The 12,574-nt window shown below is 45.8% G+C and overlaps 2 non-coding genes across 2 annotated transcripts; one reads left to right on the forward strand and one right to left on the reverse strand.

Annotated features, from left to right (window-relative positions):
* Positions 1 to 1,748: 1,748 nt before the first annotated feature.
* TRNAG-GCC (transfer RNA glycine (anticodon GCC)) lies at positions 1,749 to 1,819 on the reverse strand. The gene has a single exon. It is a non-coding gene; the product is annotated as a tRNA-Gly (tRNA).
* Positions 1,820 to 2,766: 947 nt separating this feature from the next.
* TRNAG-GCC (transfer RNA glycine (anticodon GCC)) lies at positions 2,767 to 2,837 on the forward strand. The gene has a single exon. It is a non-coding gene; the product is annotated as a tRNA-Gly (tRNA).
* Positions 2,838 to 12,574: the final 9,737 nt, after the last annotated feature.

Raw genomic sequence — 12,574 nt, forward strand, 5'->3', positions numbered from 1 at the left:
CAGTGTAGGGTACGAGAGGAGGAGAATGTACAGCAGAGGTAAGAAGCTGGAAGTCCTTCGCTGCAGGTCTGCCATCAGCGACAGAATGTCACTAGGGCAGGCCACTCGTTGTAGTTGCTGGCGAGCAACCGACTTGCCGGAAGAAGGGTCGAGGAGGTGGCGAAAGAGATGCCAAGATTGCAGCAAGATGGCAAGTTGGGCTAGTTGTATTACGTTCCTAATTGAAAATTTTGTTGAAGCGCACTAAAAAAAGACGGACAGAAGAGGGTGACACGAACAGCGCTTGCTCTAACAACTGAAGGTAAGAGCTTTGACAAGAAATCCTCCAAAGTAAACTAGGATATCACACTCCAAATCTGTGACGTCTTCAGACAAGTCCTCCGGCTTTTCATCATCATCTTCAGCAAGTTGCCGTACGTCACTGTAGGTAAATCTGCTTTTCCTCGGTACGCCTAATACAAGACAAACGTGTTTTTGTCCACTACGCCTTGTCAAGAACAGCCCGAGAAGTGTCGTATGAATACATCGCACGATTCTCGGTAACCGCTTGCCATCGCCGCCACCGATCACAACAGGTGCGCACCTGGCCGCGGTAGCAAAATAGGACGGCAGCGCCACTAGTTCTCACGACTGCCACCCGGACCACCTCTCTGCCGGACCTTTCAAACGGACTTTATTTTGGTAACGTTGACTCAAAGTACCTACAGTAAGCAGAGAGATGCTTCGCATATTATAACAACGGCAGACCAGCTTAGCTTACACTGGCATTTATTTAGGTAGTTCATTGGTGTATGGAATGGCGAACGTGTATTAATTTTGAAAAGACAGTAGGCATACACGTAGCATTAGAAAAGAAGCCTCTAATGTATTGGTATGGTACAGAATACGTTCCTTGGTCAGAAGTTACGCATTATAAATACCTGGTTCTTCTACATAAAAACTTACCGTGCCAAGGTCAAAACACATTGGCATGGTGATGGCAAATTGGCACCGTAGGTTGCTCCTTTGAAGACGCGTACTGAGATCACCCGCGTCAGTAATACGCCTCTTTGCATTAGAATATGCCGTACTTGTATGGAATCGTTCACTAAAACCGTCAAAAGAACTCGGAAAGCTTACAAAGGAAAAAGAATCCGTCAGATTCATCTACAATACGTACGGCCAAGCTTGAACAATTAACCCGATCTCGCAATGTGGCTTACCTACCCTACCTTATCAAAATCGTGTATGTCATCCGAATTTCTTTATTGGAATAATGAAAAATCAGTACAAGATCGACACTTCACAACTTTTGCGTGTTCATTCGGTTACGCTAGCAAACGACAGACACTCACTAACTGTATCTCTATTGAGAGCACGTGTCAAATGTTTGAAGTATATTTTTCCATGAAAAAGATAGTGCCTAGGACAGATTGTCCGATCAAAATGGACACGAAATTCACTATCGCAGTTAGTATCACACCTTCAGCACGAAGCCTTTTCATGTGTGTCTTTTTATGTTGTTGTACGTGTGTTTCTTTTTCTTTTTTACCCGAACACATTGATTTTATGTTTGATTCGAGAATCATTAAAATAACGTCGCTAGCATTTTGGTTTTGCTTGGTTCTCCAAAGCACATGTGGAAACTAACTCATTGATTAGTTTTTTCTTCTTATTATTTTCTGTTTTATGCACCTATGTATGCACCACCCCGCCAAGATATTGTTCAAAATCGGAATATTTAAAAAGAGAAATTAAAAAAGAAAATATGCGTCGGCCGGGAATCGAACCCGGGCCACCCGCGTGGCAGGCGAGTATTCTACCACTGAACCACCGACGCCGTTGTCCAGCCCGCGAAGGATTGCCTCGGTCTCGGTCACTGGACGTAGGCCGGCTAAATGTAGGGTACTGAGCCGTTGAACGCCCGATTGAAAACCACGACGGTATCGAGAGAGACTGACGAAACTAGGACGTGTTTTGTGCCATACAGTGCAATGGGACAGACTGTTTGAATTTAATCAAGTTTCCTTTGCATCGCTTTGCTTCCTGCTGAGCAGAATTTCTCATGCATATTTATGTCTACGATGAACACCTGCAATCATACGCAAGTTTTTGGCTCTGTAGTAGGTGGCTGGGTTCATTATGTCTCCGTTTGAACAATAATAATAATAATAATAATAATAATAATAATAATAATAATAATAATATAATAATAATAATAATAATAATAATAATAATATTAATATTATTATTATTATTATTATTATTATTATTATTATTATTATTATTATTATTATTATTATTATTATTATTATTATTATTATTATTATTATTATTATTATTATTATTATTATTATTATTATTATTATTATTATTATTATTATTAAAGTTTATAATAATCATAATGATAATAATATTAATAGTAATAATAATCAGATGGACACGTAACCCACCACAGAATCTATTACACAGCTGAAAACTTGCGTGCCTTTTACACCTGCCACACGCTAAAGGAATCGTCGCAGGCGTTCACCGTATAGGCTTGAATAACCACAATTGAAATTTTGTTCAGCGTTTGATGAAGTCATGCAATAGCAAAGCTGGGTTTTTTAACAATACGTCACAATGCAGTTTCTGCGACAGAACATGTCGCTATTGTTTCCAGGGTGGCTGGCGAACGCAATGTCTTTCCAACAAGCGCTAGCCGGCTCAGTGACCTATATAAGGAACAGGATGTTGAGAGCAAACGGCCGCCATTTCCTTACAAGGTTACACGTGCACGTGCGAGCGTCGGTGGTTCAGTGGTAGAATACTCGCCTGCCACGCGGGTGGCCCGGGTTCGATTCCCGGCCGACGCAGAAGTTTTTTTGTATTATTATGTTTTCCCTGGTGGTCATCGCACTCGCTTGACAGTTTTTTGCAGGCCTGAAACATTTAATCTTGAGTCACCGTGCCCAGATTTAGTATTAAAAAAATTTCGCCAGACTCCTTTGGGCTTCGATACTCTTTCGCTTTAGACAATAGGGATGGTAAAAATTATTTTAGACAGCGTAGCTCCCACTTATGTCGTGTAATTTCACGCAAGACATTGTCTATATATTTATTGACAATGTATCTGTGGTGTTGTTGAGACTGACAGAAAGAGCGGGCATTATTCGCTTGAAAAAAAAAACTGCAATGATTATTCCAGCTCATGAAATAGCCAAACCATTGTCACCAATGTCATGCAGATAATCAATCGACGAAAGTGCGTGTGGAACTGTTACCTTTTTATACCGTTACTGGAGTAAGAACAAGCCTGCTAAAGTACTGTCAGCCATTCGGCTTTTCTGGGTAAATATATTGACCGTCCTACGATGATTTCATGTTTCGCCGCGGTAGTGTATTGGCTAATGAACTACGCTACTGAACCGCAGATCGCGGGATTGAATCCGGGCGGCGGCGGCTGCTGCATTTTTGATGGAATCGAAATTGCTGTATGTCTGTGTGCTCAGACTTGGGTGCACGTTAAAGAATCCCAAGTGGTCGAAATTTCTGGATCTCTTCACTTCGGCGTCTCTCACAATTATATGGTAGGTTTTGGGACGTTAAACACCACCTATGTCTACGTTCATTTCTTTGATAACTGAATAACCGATAATGAGGACGCGTAATACAGGTTATTTTCGCTCATCGCTCAAGAATATGGGGTCCTTTCTTTTTTTTTTTGTATTCAGTATCCAAGACAGGCATGCATGAAGCGAAGAATTAATTCAGTCGCACTACAGCAGTGTGTAGTAGGTGGTACAGAATGTCAACGTCAGAAATGAAAATATTAGAAACGTGACCGAAAATGCAGACAGATGGCAAGCACGGACATGCATTTTAATGGCAGAATGAGCTTCTCTCAAAAGTTCTAGATACGTGTGATCAGCCTCTTGTATAGATTGGGCAATGGACGGCATATATATTACGAGTAGACGGCACTCAGAGCATTTTATTTACCTACAATTGGCTCCCACCACTCTGAATAAATAAATAAAGCACAGCTGCGTAAATTTGCACGCGCGCCACCAGCCACCTACTCACACTAGAAATGACAGTGCTGCCACCTATGGCTCGATCTCGAGGCGAATGGTAGCTTTCGCGCTGTCTCTTACTTTTTTAGGTGCAAACGCGTCCCGCCAAATGCGCCTACTTGAGGCTGTAATGGCACGTACATCCGTCTTCTATATATAATGCTATAGTCAGCTAGCATCTTCGCAGAACTAAGAAACAAGTGACATAGCACTTCGGGAAGCATTTAGAGAGATTGCATCATTGACACGTGAATAACTAAACATTGCTTGCATTTTGCTAACTCTGTTAACTAATTCAAAGTGGTGACTTCTTCGTAAGATAGCTTTGTAACACAGATCGCAGAAGCTATCCAGCTGAAAAGCGAATGGTCATCAAAAGAAAAGGAAAAGCGACGCGACATTTTCAAAGAAGCCCTACTGAAGCGGAAATTCGTTAGTCTTCCGAGACCTGGAAATATTTTAATTTTTACGTCAAAAATGTTGCACCAATCTGAAGTGGTATCTCAAAAGTGACCTTATTTATTACCGCGAAACTATGCGCAACTATGAGGGCACATATTTACTATTTAACATTGTCTCCAGGGTAGTCTCCCGTTCAGCTACACGCACGTTTTCCAGTGCATGAATTGGGTTACTTGTAGTTTCAGCGAACATCTAAATACATGAGCTGAATACATAAAATAATCGACAAGAGCACTTTTTAGTGAACGTGCTGACAACTAAAATGACTATATTTGCTGGCGAAATGCGCCAAAACCGAAGAAACGTGACAAGTGTCTTGAAAATTTGAGAGCGACTCGGCTAATAAAGAAGCCCAAATTCGCCTATTATAAGTGGAACCGCAAATTCTGCTTGAAATAATTAAGACAACGCGTCCACTGTCATAAACTCGGATCGAGCAACTGTTGCTGAGAAATGAGGCATCCAATAAGCATAACCGCAAAGAAAAAACCCTCAGGCCTGCGCGGAGCGCGCAGCACAGTCAAAGTTAAAGCTGAAAGAGCGGCATTTCAGAGCTTTTTCTAAGCATTTTTTGGGGAAGTGTTACAAGCACACTGGCTGCATACCCACTGTGCCATAAATAATCATAATTTCTGTGTGTTAGGCCAGCATACTTTGCTTTGCTTTTGCTATGCTTTCCTTGATGCATGGCACTTTGGGGGATTGGCCAAGAGTGGAACGTAGAGATGGCTAAATGTTATTTCAGGTAATCTATGAAATTTAAAGCCGAAGATAGAGAAATGAAACGGCAATAATACGTGAAATACTCAATTTAACTACATTAATATGCTTCTCAGCCTTCATTTCACATTGCCATAGTAACTTGACGGGATTAATTTTGAAACGTCCAGTTTTAACTTAACGAAATGACGAAAATTTTAAATAACAGATTAAAAATTGTATTTGTTGAGTAGTTATAATGAAATTACACACGGCATCAAAGGCGTCTTTGTGGCAATGTCCCAAACCTGATGCACCAACGCTTAAAACATTTTCCTCCTATAAGGTCAAGCCTATTTTTGTAAAAGGGGTAATTAGATGTCGAGTTCTGAAACGAGAATATTTTGCACATGACGAAAAGTAATATGCGATATTTTCCAGTTCTCTGCAGAATTGGCAGGGGAGTGTTATTGTAGAAGAACGTGCCTCGCCTTTCTTCTGTTCAGCGCTCGTGTTGTCCTCTTTGCTTTCCGTGCCTCGCCTTTCGTCTGTTTCTTCTAGCACCTTCGTGCTCGCGCTGCAGCCCTTATTACCATGAGTGATACTGTCTGACCAACCTTGTACCAGTATAAATTTAATGGGTGGACACGACATCGAAATCTGGCGATCATCACTTCTGATTGTCGAGAATGGCTCCACTGTGGTTTCCATGGATATTTTAGGTAATTACATTCCGCCCACGTGGTTACTGTTTATATCCTATTTGTGTGGATAGCTGATCTTCTAAACCTGATTGCGGGGAAGTATTCTACCTCCAGTAGAACCAAAATTATTTGGAGATCTAGCGATGAGCGGGCTAAGGCGTCAGCCATTTCATTTATTGTTAACCCACAGTGACCCACCCATACTATTTTCAGGTACTTCAGCTGAGACGGAACTAAAGATCGTAACGTCGTGATAGCACGAGAAGTATGAAAAGTTGTAAGGGCTGTGCATACCGAGAGCGAACCAGTAATTATTATTGTTCTGTTCTCATTATCGGAAGTTTTCGCAGTGCCATGATGATTGCCATTAGCTCTGCCTCGAAAGGAGGAGGGAAATCGGGTAGACTCACGGCAAATGACCACCCAAGTGATTGGGAGAATATTCCTATGCCTCCTCTTTCCTCAGTGACGGAAGCATCTGTGGCTCTTATGTTACGTGTCTGTGTATGCTGCAGGAAATCCGACAGCCTGTTCTCTAAGAATTTGCGGGATTGAAATTTACATTGCGGAGAAAAAATATCATCATATTCTATATTAAGAATGTGGCTTGAGCTATCAGATGTAATTACCTCACTAATGTTTACATTTACACTTGTCAGTTTCTTTTGTACATAGATTATCTGAGGTGTATGAAAACGAGGCCAATGAGCGAGAAAGAACGAATCTGGATCACTTATGAAAACATATTCAGCTATTCTCACGGGTAAGCTGTAAAGTTTTTGAAATGTCTGTACTGTAACAAGCGGAATCGGCAGAGCAATGTTGGAATACGCGCTTCTTGATAAATAACATGAATTGCTGTAAACTTGGGAACCCCAGACACAAGCGCTGAGCTTCCCGCTCCAAGAGAACCAACGGCTTAGTTTTGTACGCAGGGCCTCCTGAAAACAAGACACATCCGAATTCTAATATTGGGCGGATCTAAATTTTGTATACCCTTAACGTGGTGTCTATACGTATGCCAAACTCGCAATTACTCATTCTTCACAGCAAGCCTAAAGCCCGTTGAGCCTTAACCACAATGTACCCTATATGTTGACTCCAGTCAAGTTTTTCATCGGACAACGCACTCAAATATTTAAGGGAGTCTACATGCGTAATGGGTTCCTGATTGTATACAATGTCGATTGAAATGTAATCGGCTATGCTAAACGCCAAGAGAGCACTCTTATTTACGAAGAAAGCTATTCTCTCTCTCTCTCTCTCTCTCTCTCTCTCTCTCTCTATATATATATATATATATATATATATATATATATATATATATATATATATATATATATATATATATATATATATATTGTAAGATGGCGTCGAGAACACTCGAGACTCTCCTTTTATTGACTCGAGTATGTGCCCCACAACATAAACTTGACTGGTGATGATGAGTATTTACAGATGAAAAGATGGGACGCATAAATAATGCTCACACTTATTTTCCCCGCGCACTTGAGCGGCCGGCCCGGCCGAGACTTAGGCGGGAAAGGTACGGCGCAGAAAGGGTTTAAGACGTGAAACGTGGACAATCTCGGAGGCACGGTAACGACGGTCCGAGGAACCCTCGACGGGAGTGACAAGGTAATTGACCGGAGATGTTCTTTCACAAACAACGTAAGGTCCTAGAAAGCGAGACTGAAACTTTTCACACAATCCGGGTGTGCGAAGAGGCGTCCAAAGTAGTACTTCATCTCCAGGACGGAAGGTGACGTCTCGACGAAAGCTGTCATAGCGTTGCTTGCGGTCTTCTTGACTGGCCTCCGTGTTGAGTTGAGCACGTTGCCGTGCCTCAGCAAGCCTTGAGACGAAATGTTCTGGCGTAGTCGTCGACGTTTTTGTCATTGCATTGAAGAAAGAGGCGTCAATGGTGAATGTCGGCGTACGACCATAGACGAGGAAGAAAGGTGAATACCCGGTGGTTCGTTGAACAGCGGTGTTGTGTGCGAATGTTACGAACGGCAAGATTTTGTCCCAATTATCGTGGTTCGGTCCGATGTACATGGATATCATGTCGATTAGAGTCCGGTGGAATCTCTCTGTCAGCCCATTTGTCTGCGGGTGGTAAGCGGATGTGGTCTTATGAAGTGTGCCACAAGTTTTTAGAATTTCGTCAAGAATTGTTGACATGAAGGCCTTGCCCCGGTCACTCAACAACGTGCGAGGTGCGCCATGACGCAACACAATGGCTTCTAAAAAGAAGGCGGCAACGTCTGAGGCGGAGCTAGTGCGTAGAGGAGCGGTCTCCGCGTATCGTGTGAGGTGGTCGACGGCTGTGACGATCCAGCGGTGGCCCGCTGGCGTTACGGGAAGTGGCCCGACGAGGTCTATTCCGACAACGGCAAAAGGTGTGTCGGGACATGGAATAGGTTGTAATAAGCCAGCAGGAGCTGAAGTTGGTCGTTTCCGGCGTTGACAAAGTGCGCAAGAAGCGACATAATTAGCCACAAAAGTAGAAAGACCAGGCCAGAAGAAACGGCTCCTAACGCGGTTGTAGGTCTTTTGAAATCCCAAGTGTCCAGCTGATGGGTCGTCGTGCAATGCTTCGAGAACTTGTTTTCGCAGCGAACGGGGAAGTACTGGCACCCACCGATGCCCATCCGCATTGTAAGTATAGTGTTGCAGGACATTGTTCTCTAGCTTGAACAGCCGTAGCTGACGACGTAGTCTGGCATTAGGGGGAGAAGGCGAGCCATTCAAGTATCCGATGATGCGGTTACAGTAGGGGTCGTCACGTTGGTACGCGGCAAACTGGGCGCTGTTGTTTAAAGGTAGCGACCCAGCAACTGCCAGGGGTGATAACGTGAGTGAACAGGAAGCCACTTGATCACCTGAGGGGCATTCGGGATGCGTGGTTGGAGATGAAAGTGGCAGAGGGCAGCGAGAGAGAGCGTCAGCATCCTGATGCTGTTTGCCGGACCTGTACACAACGTCAAAAGTGTACTCTTGCAAACGCAGTATCCAGCGACCGAGGCGCCCAGACAAATTCTTCAGCGAGGACAACCAGCATAGGGCATGGTGGTCGGTAACCACAGTAAAGTGGCGTCCATACAGATAAGGTCGAAATTTCTGGATGGCCCAAACGACAGCGAGACATTCCTGCTCTGTTATCGAGTAGTTTTGCTCTGCAGGTGTTAGTGCGCGGCTGGCATACGCAACTACTCTCTCACGTGAAGTGTCGTCGCGCTGGAGGAGGACAGCACCGATTCCGTGGCCGCTGGCATCTGTGTGCAGGAAAGTGGGTGCACTCTCATCGAAGTGACGGAGGACGGGGTCTGATGTCAAAGCACGCTTAAGGGCTTGGAAAGCACACTCGCACTCGTCAGTCCACGTGAAATCCGTCCCTGACGTCAGAAGCTTGTGTAACGGCCCCGCAATGGCAGCAAAGTGACGGATGAAGCGGCGGAAGTAAGACGCCAGGCCTACGAAACTTCGCAATTGTTTTTGATTGCGCGGACGTGGAAAACTAATTACGGCAGCAACCTTGTCGGGGTCGGGTCGAACGCCGTCTTTGCTGACAAGGTGACCCAATACTTTGATGCTTGTGCTGGCGAAGTGGCACTTTTTTGTATTGAGCTGTAGGCCAGCGTTCGAAATGCACGTTAGAACTTCGTCCAAACGCTTAAGGTGCTGAGAAAAAGTAGAAGAATAAATGACGATGTCGTCTAAATAACATAAACAGGTTTTCCATTTGAGACCACGTAAGACAGTATCTATCATGCGCTCAAATGTTGCTGGAGCGTTGCATAAGCCAAAGGGCATGACGTTAAATTCGTAAAGCCCGTCAGGCGTCGCAAACGCTGTTTTCTCCTTGTCTGCTTCGCGCATAGGTATTTGCCAATACCCGCATCGGAGGTCGAGGCTGGAGAAATATTCTGCGCCTTGTAGGGAGTCCAGGGCATCATCTATGCGTGGCAACGGATATACGTCTTTTTTCGTGATCTTATTGAGCGCTCTGTAATCAACACAAAAGCGGACAGAGCCATCCTTTTTCCGGACCAACACCACAGGAGACGACCAGGAGCTGGATGAAGGTCGAATAATATCCCGTTTGAGCATGTCGGCGACGTTTGTCTCGATGATTTGCCGTTCAGCCGAAGAGAGACGGTATGGGCGGCGGCGTACAATGGAGCTGCCTTCGGTTTCGATGCTGTGCTCTGCAACGGAGGTGCGGCCCAGAACTTTGCAATGTACATCAAACGAAAGGCTGTGCTTTTGGAGAAGGTCTAAGAGGTCTCTCTTTTGCTCGGCAGTGAGGTGAGGACTTATGGTGTCATTTAGGGTAACAGTGGTAGCCTTGATATCAGTAGTAGCAGACAAAGGCGGTGATTCTGCGTGAAGGGGAATCAGTGAAAAGGACTCACTGTCAGCGAAGCAGCTCACAGCAGTGCCCTGGGGCAGCATCACTGGCGAAGAAGTTGGATTCAAGGCGGTGACGAATGCTTTACCGTCGTTAAACCGCACAAGGCCGGGTGCTATGGTAAGCCCCGCAGGTTTCGAGCGAACTGATGGAGCTATGAACACGTCACCATTAACTATAGTATCCGAAGCGATCGTTAGAAGTTGTTCATCTCCTGGCGAAATGAAACAATCAGTAGCAGCAATGAAACGGAAGCTGTATGGATCGACATCCGATGAACTCTCAGTAGCTGACATTCGAATGACTCGCTGACGACACGATATGAAAGCTGATGCCGAAGAAAGGAAGTCCCATCCTAAAATTACTGTGTGAGTGCACAAAGGAAGTACAAGAAACTGAATGTGGTGAATGATGCCATCTATGAAAACACGGACTGTGCAAACACTTGAAGGCTGAATAGGGACTCCATCTGCGCAACGAAGGGGAGGCCCATCGTAGGGCGTCCTAACTTTTTTCAATCGGGCACAAAAGTCTGCACGAATTACGGAATGTGATGCGCCTGTGTCCACCAGTGCCTCTGTCTGTATACCTTCAACATACACCAATAAAACATTCGATGGGCGGTCCGGAGGAGTTTGACGCAGTTCGAAAGATGCAGCTTTCCCTCCCGAAGCTGCACTGTTCAGTTTTCCAGTTGGCGGTCGGGAATTGAAGTAGAAGGTCGGAGAGGAGAAGAAGAACGCCGCATCGGTGAAGGTGAGCGACGACGTGAGAACCGGGAACTGCCAACTGGGTGAAAGTTCTGCGGAGACGGCGACCGACGTGTGCTGTTCGGATACAGCCGACGATAGGGGGGTCCAGTCGCGTAGAAGTCGTCCCGTTCAAGGTTATCGTAGCCTCGTCGTTCGTCTTGCTGACGGCGTCGGCAAAACCTTGAAATATGACCACGGATGCCGCAATAGAAGCAAGTCGGCCGCGAACTGCGCCAGGCGTTGTAAGGCTGGGAAGATGGTCGCGGTGCGAGTGAGTTGAGCGAACCATGCACTTCGGGCGCTGGTAGCTGCATTGGGCTTTGCTGGGGTGCAGGCGTCCTAGCAGCAACCTGAGCATACGTTGGCATGGCCACAGGATATGAGCTCGGGACAGGTGTGACAGTCATCGAGGCCAGGCTCTGGTGGGGCGTAGGTGTCGTTGCAGCAACGTGAGCATAACTGGGCATGGAATGTGAACTCGGAGCTGGTGTACTAGTCATCAAGGCCAGTTCCTCCCTCACGACATCGCGCAAACTAGTGGCGGGTGGCGTCGTTCGGATATCGAGGTGGCGAGGTGAAGCCTGTGCGTGAAGTTCCTCGCGGATGATAGAGTGGATCAGTGCACGCAGCTCTGTTGTATCTTGACTGGAGCTCAGATCAGACATATCAGGTTGTACCCGAGTGGTCTGAAGCTCCTCAAGGCGCTGACAGGTAGCGACAACATCGGCTACGGTTTGCGGATTTTGCACCACAAGGGCATTAAAAGCGACAGTCGCAGTTCCTTTTAGTAGGTGGCGCACACGGTCGTTTTCCGCCATATTGTTGTCGATGCGGCGGCAAAGGGCGAGAACATCTTCGATGTAAGAAGTGTAAGACTCGCCAGGGCGTTGAACACGTGCGCCAAGCCTCTTTTTGGCGATATCCGAGCGCACTGACGGGTTGGCGAAAATCTGGCGGAGCTGACGTGTAAAGGCGGGCCATGTCGGAAAATCTGTGGCGTGGTTGAAAAACCACGTTTTTGCGACGCCGCTCAGGTAGAATGCAACGTGGGTGAGTTTCGCAGGCTCATCCCAGTTGTTGATAACACTCACGCGGTCATACTCCTCCAGCCAGTCTTCAACGTCTTCACCCGGAAGCCCTGCGAACAGCGGAGGATCCTTTTGAGGGCTGGTGACCAGGTGAGAAGGGTTTCTTGCCGGTGGCAGCGGTGGCGAAGCTGGCACGCTGGACTGGGCGGCTTGCGACATTACCGGACCCAGGTCGTTTAAGCGGCGGCCTGAACGGAGCTCCAGGGATGTGTTCTAGAAGACGCTGGGGTGTCCGAGAACGCGAGAGGACGCAGGAACCGGGCAGCACTCTCCACCACTTGTAAGATGGCGTCGAGAACACTCGAGACTCTCCTTTTATTGACTCGAGTATGTGCCCCACAACATAAACTTGACTGGTGATGATGAGTATTTACAGATGAAAAGATGGGACGCATAAATAATGCTCACAATATATATA

This window comes from Rhipicephalus microplus, chromosome 2, assembly GCF_043290135.1.
Source record: "Rhipicephalus microplus isolate Deutch F79 chromosome 2, USDA_Rmic, whole genome shotgun sequence".
In the NCBI taxonomy this organism is placed as follows: domain Eukaryota; kingdom Metazoa; phylum Arthropoda; class Arachnida; order Ixodida; family Ixodidae; genus Rhipicephalus; species Rhipicephalus microplus.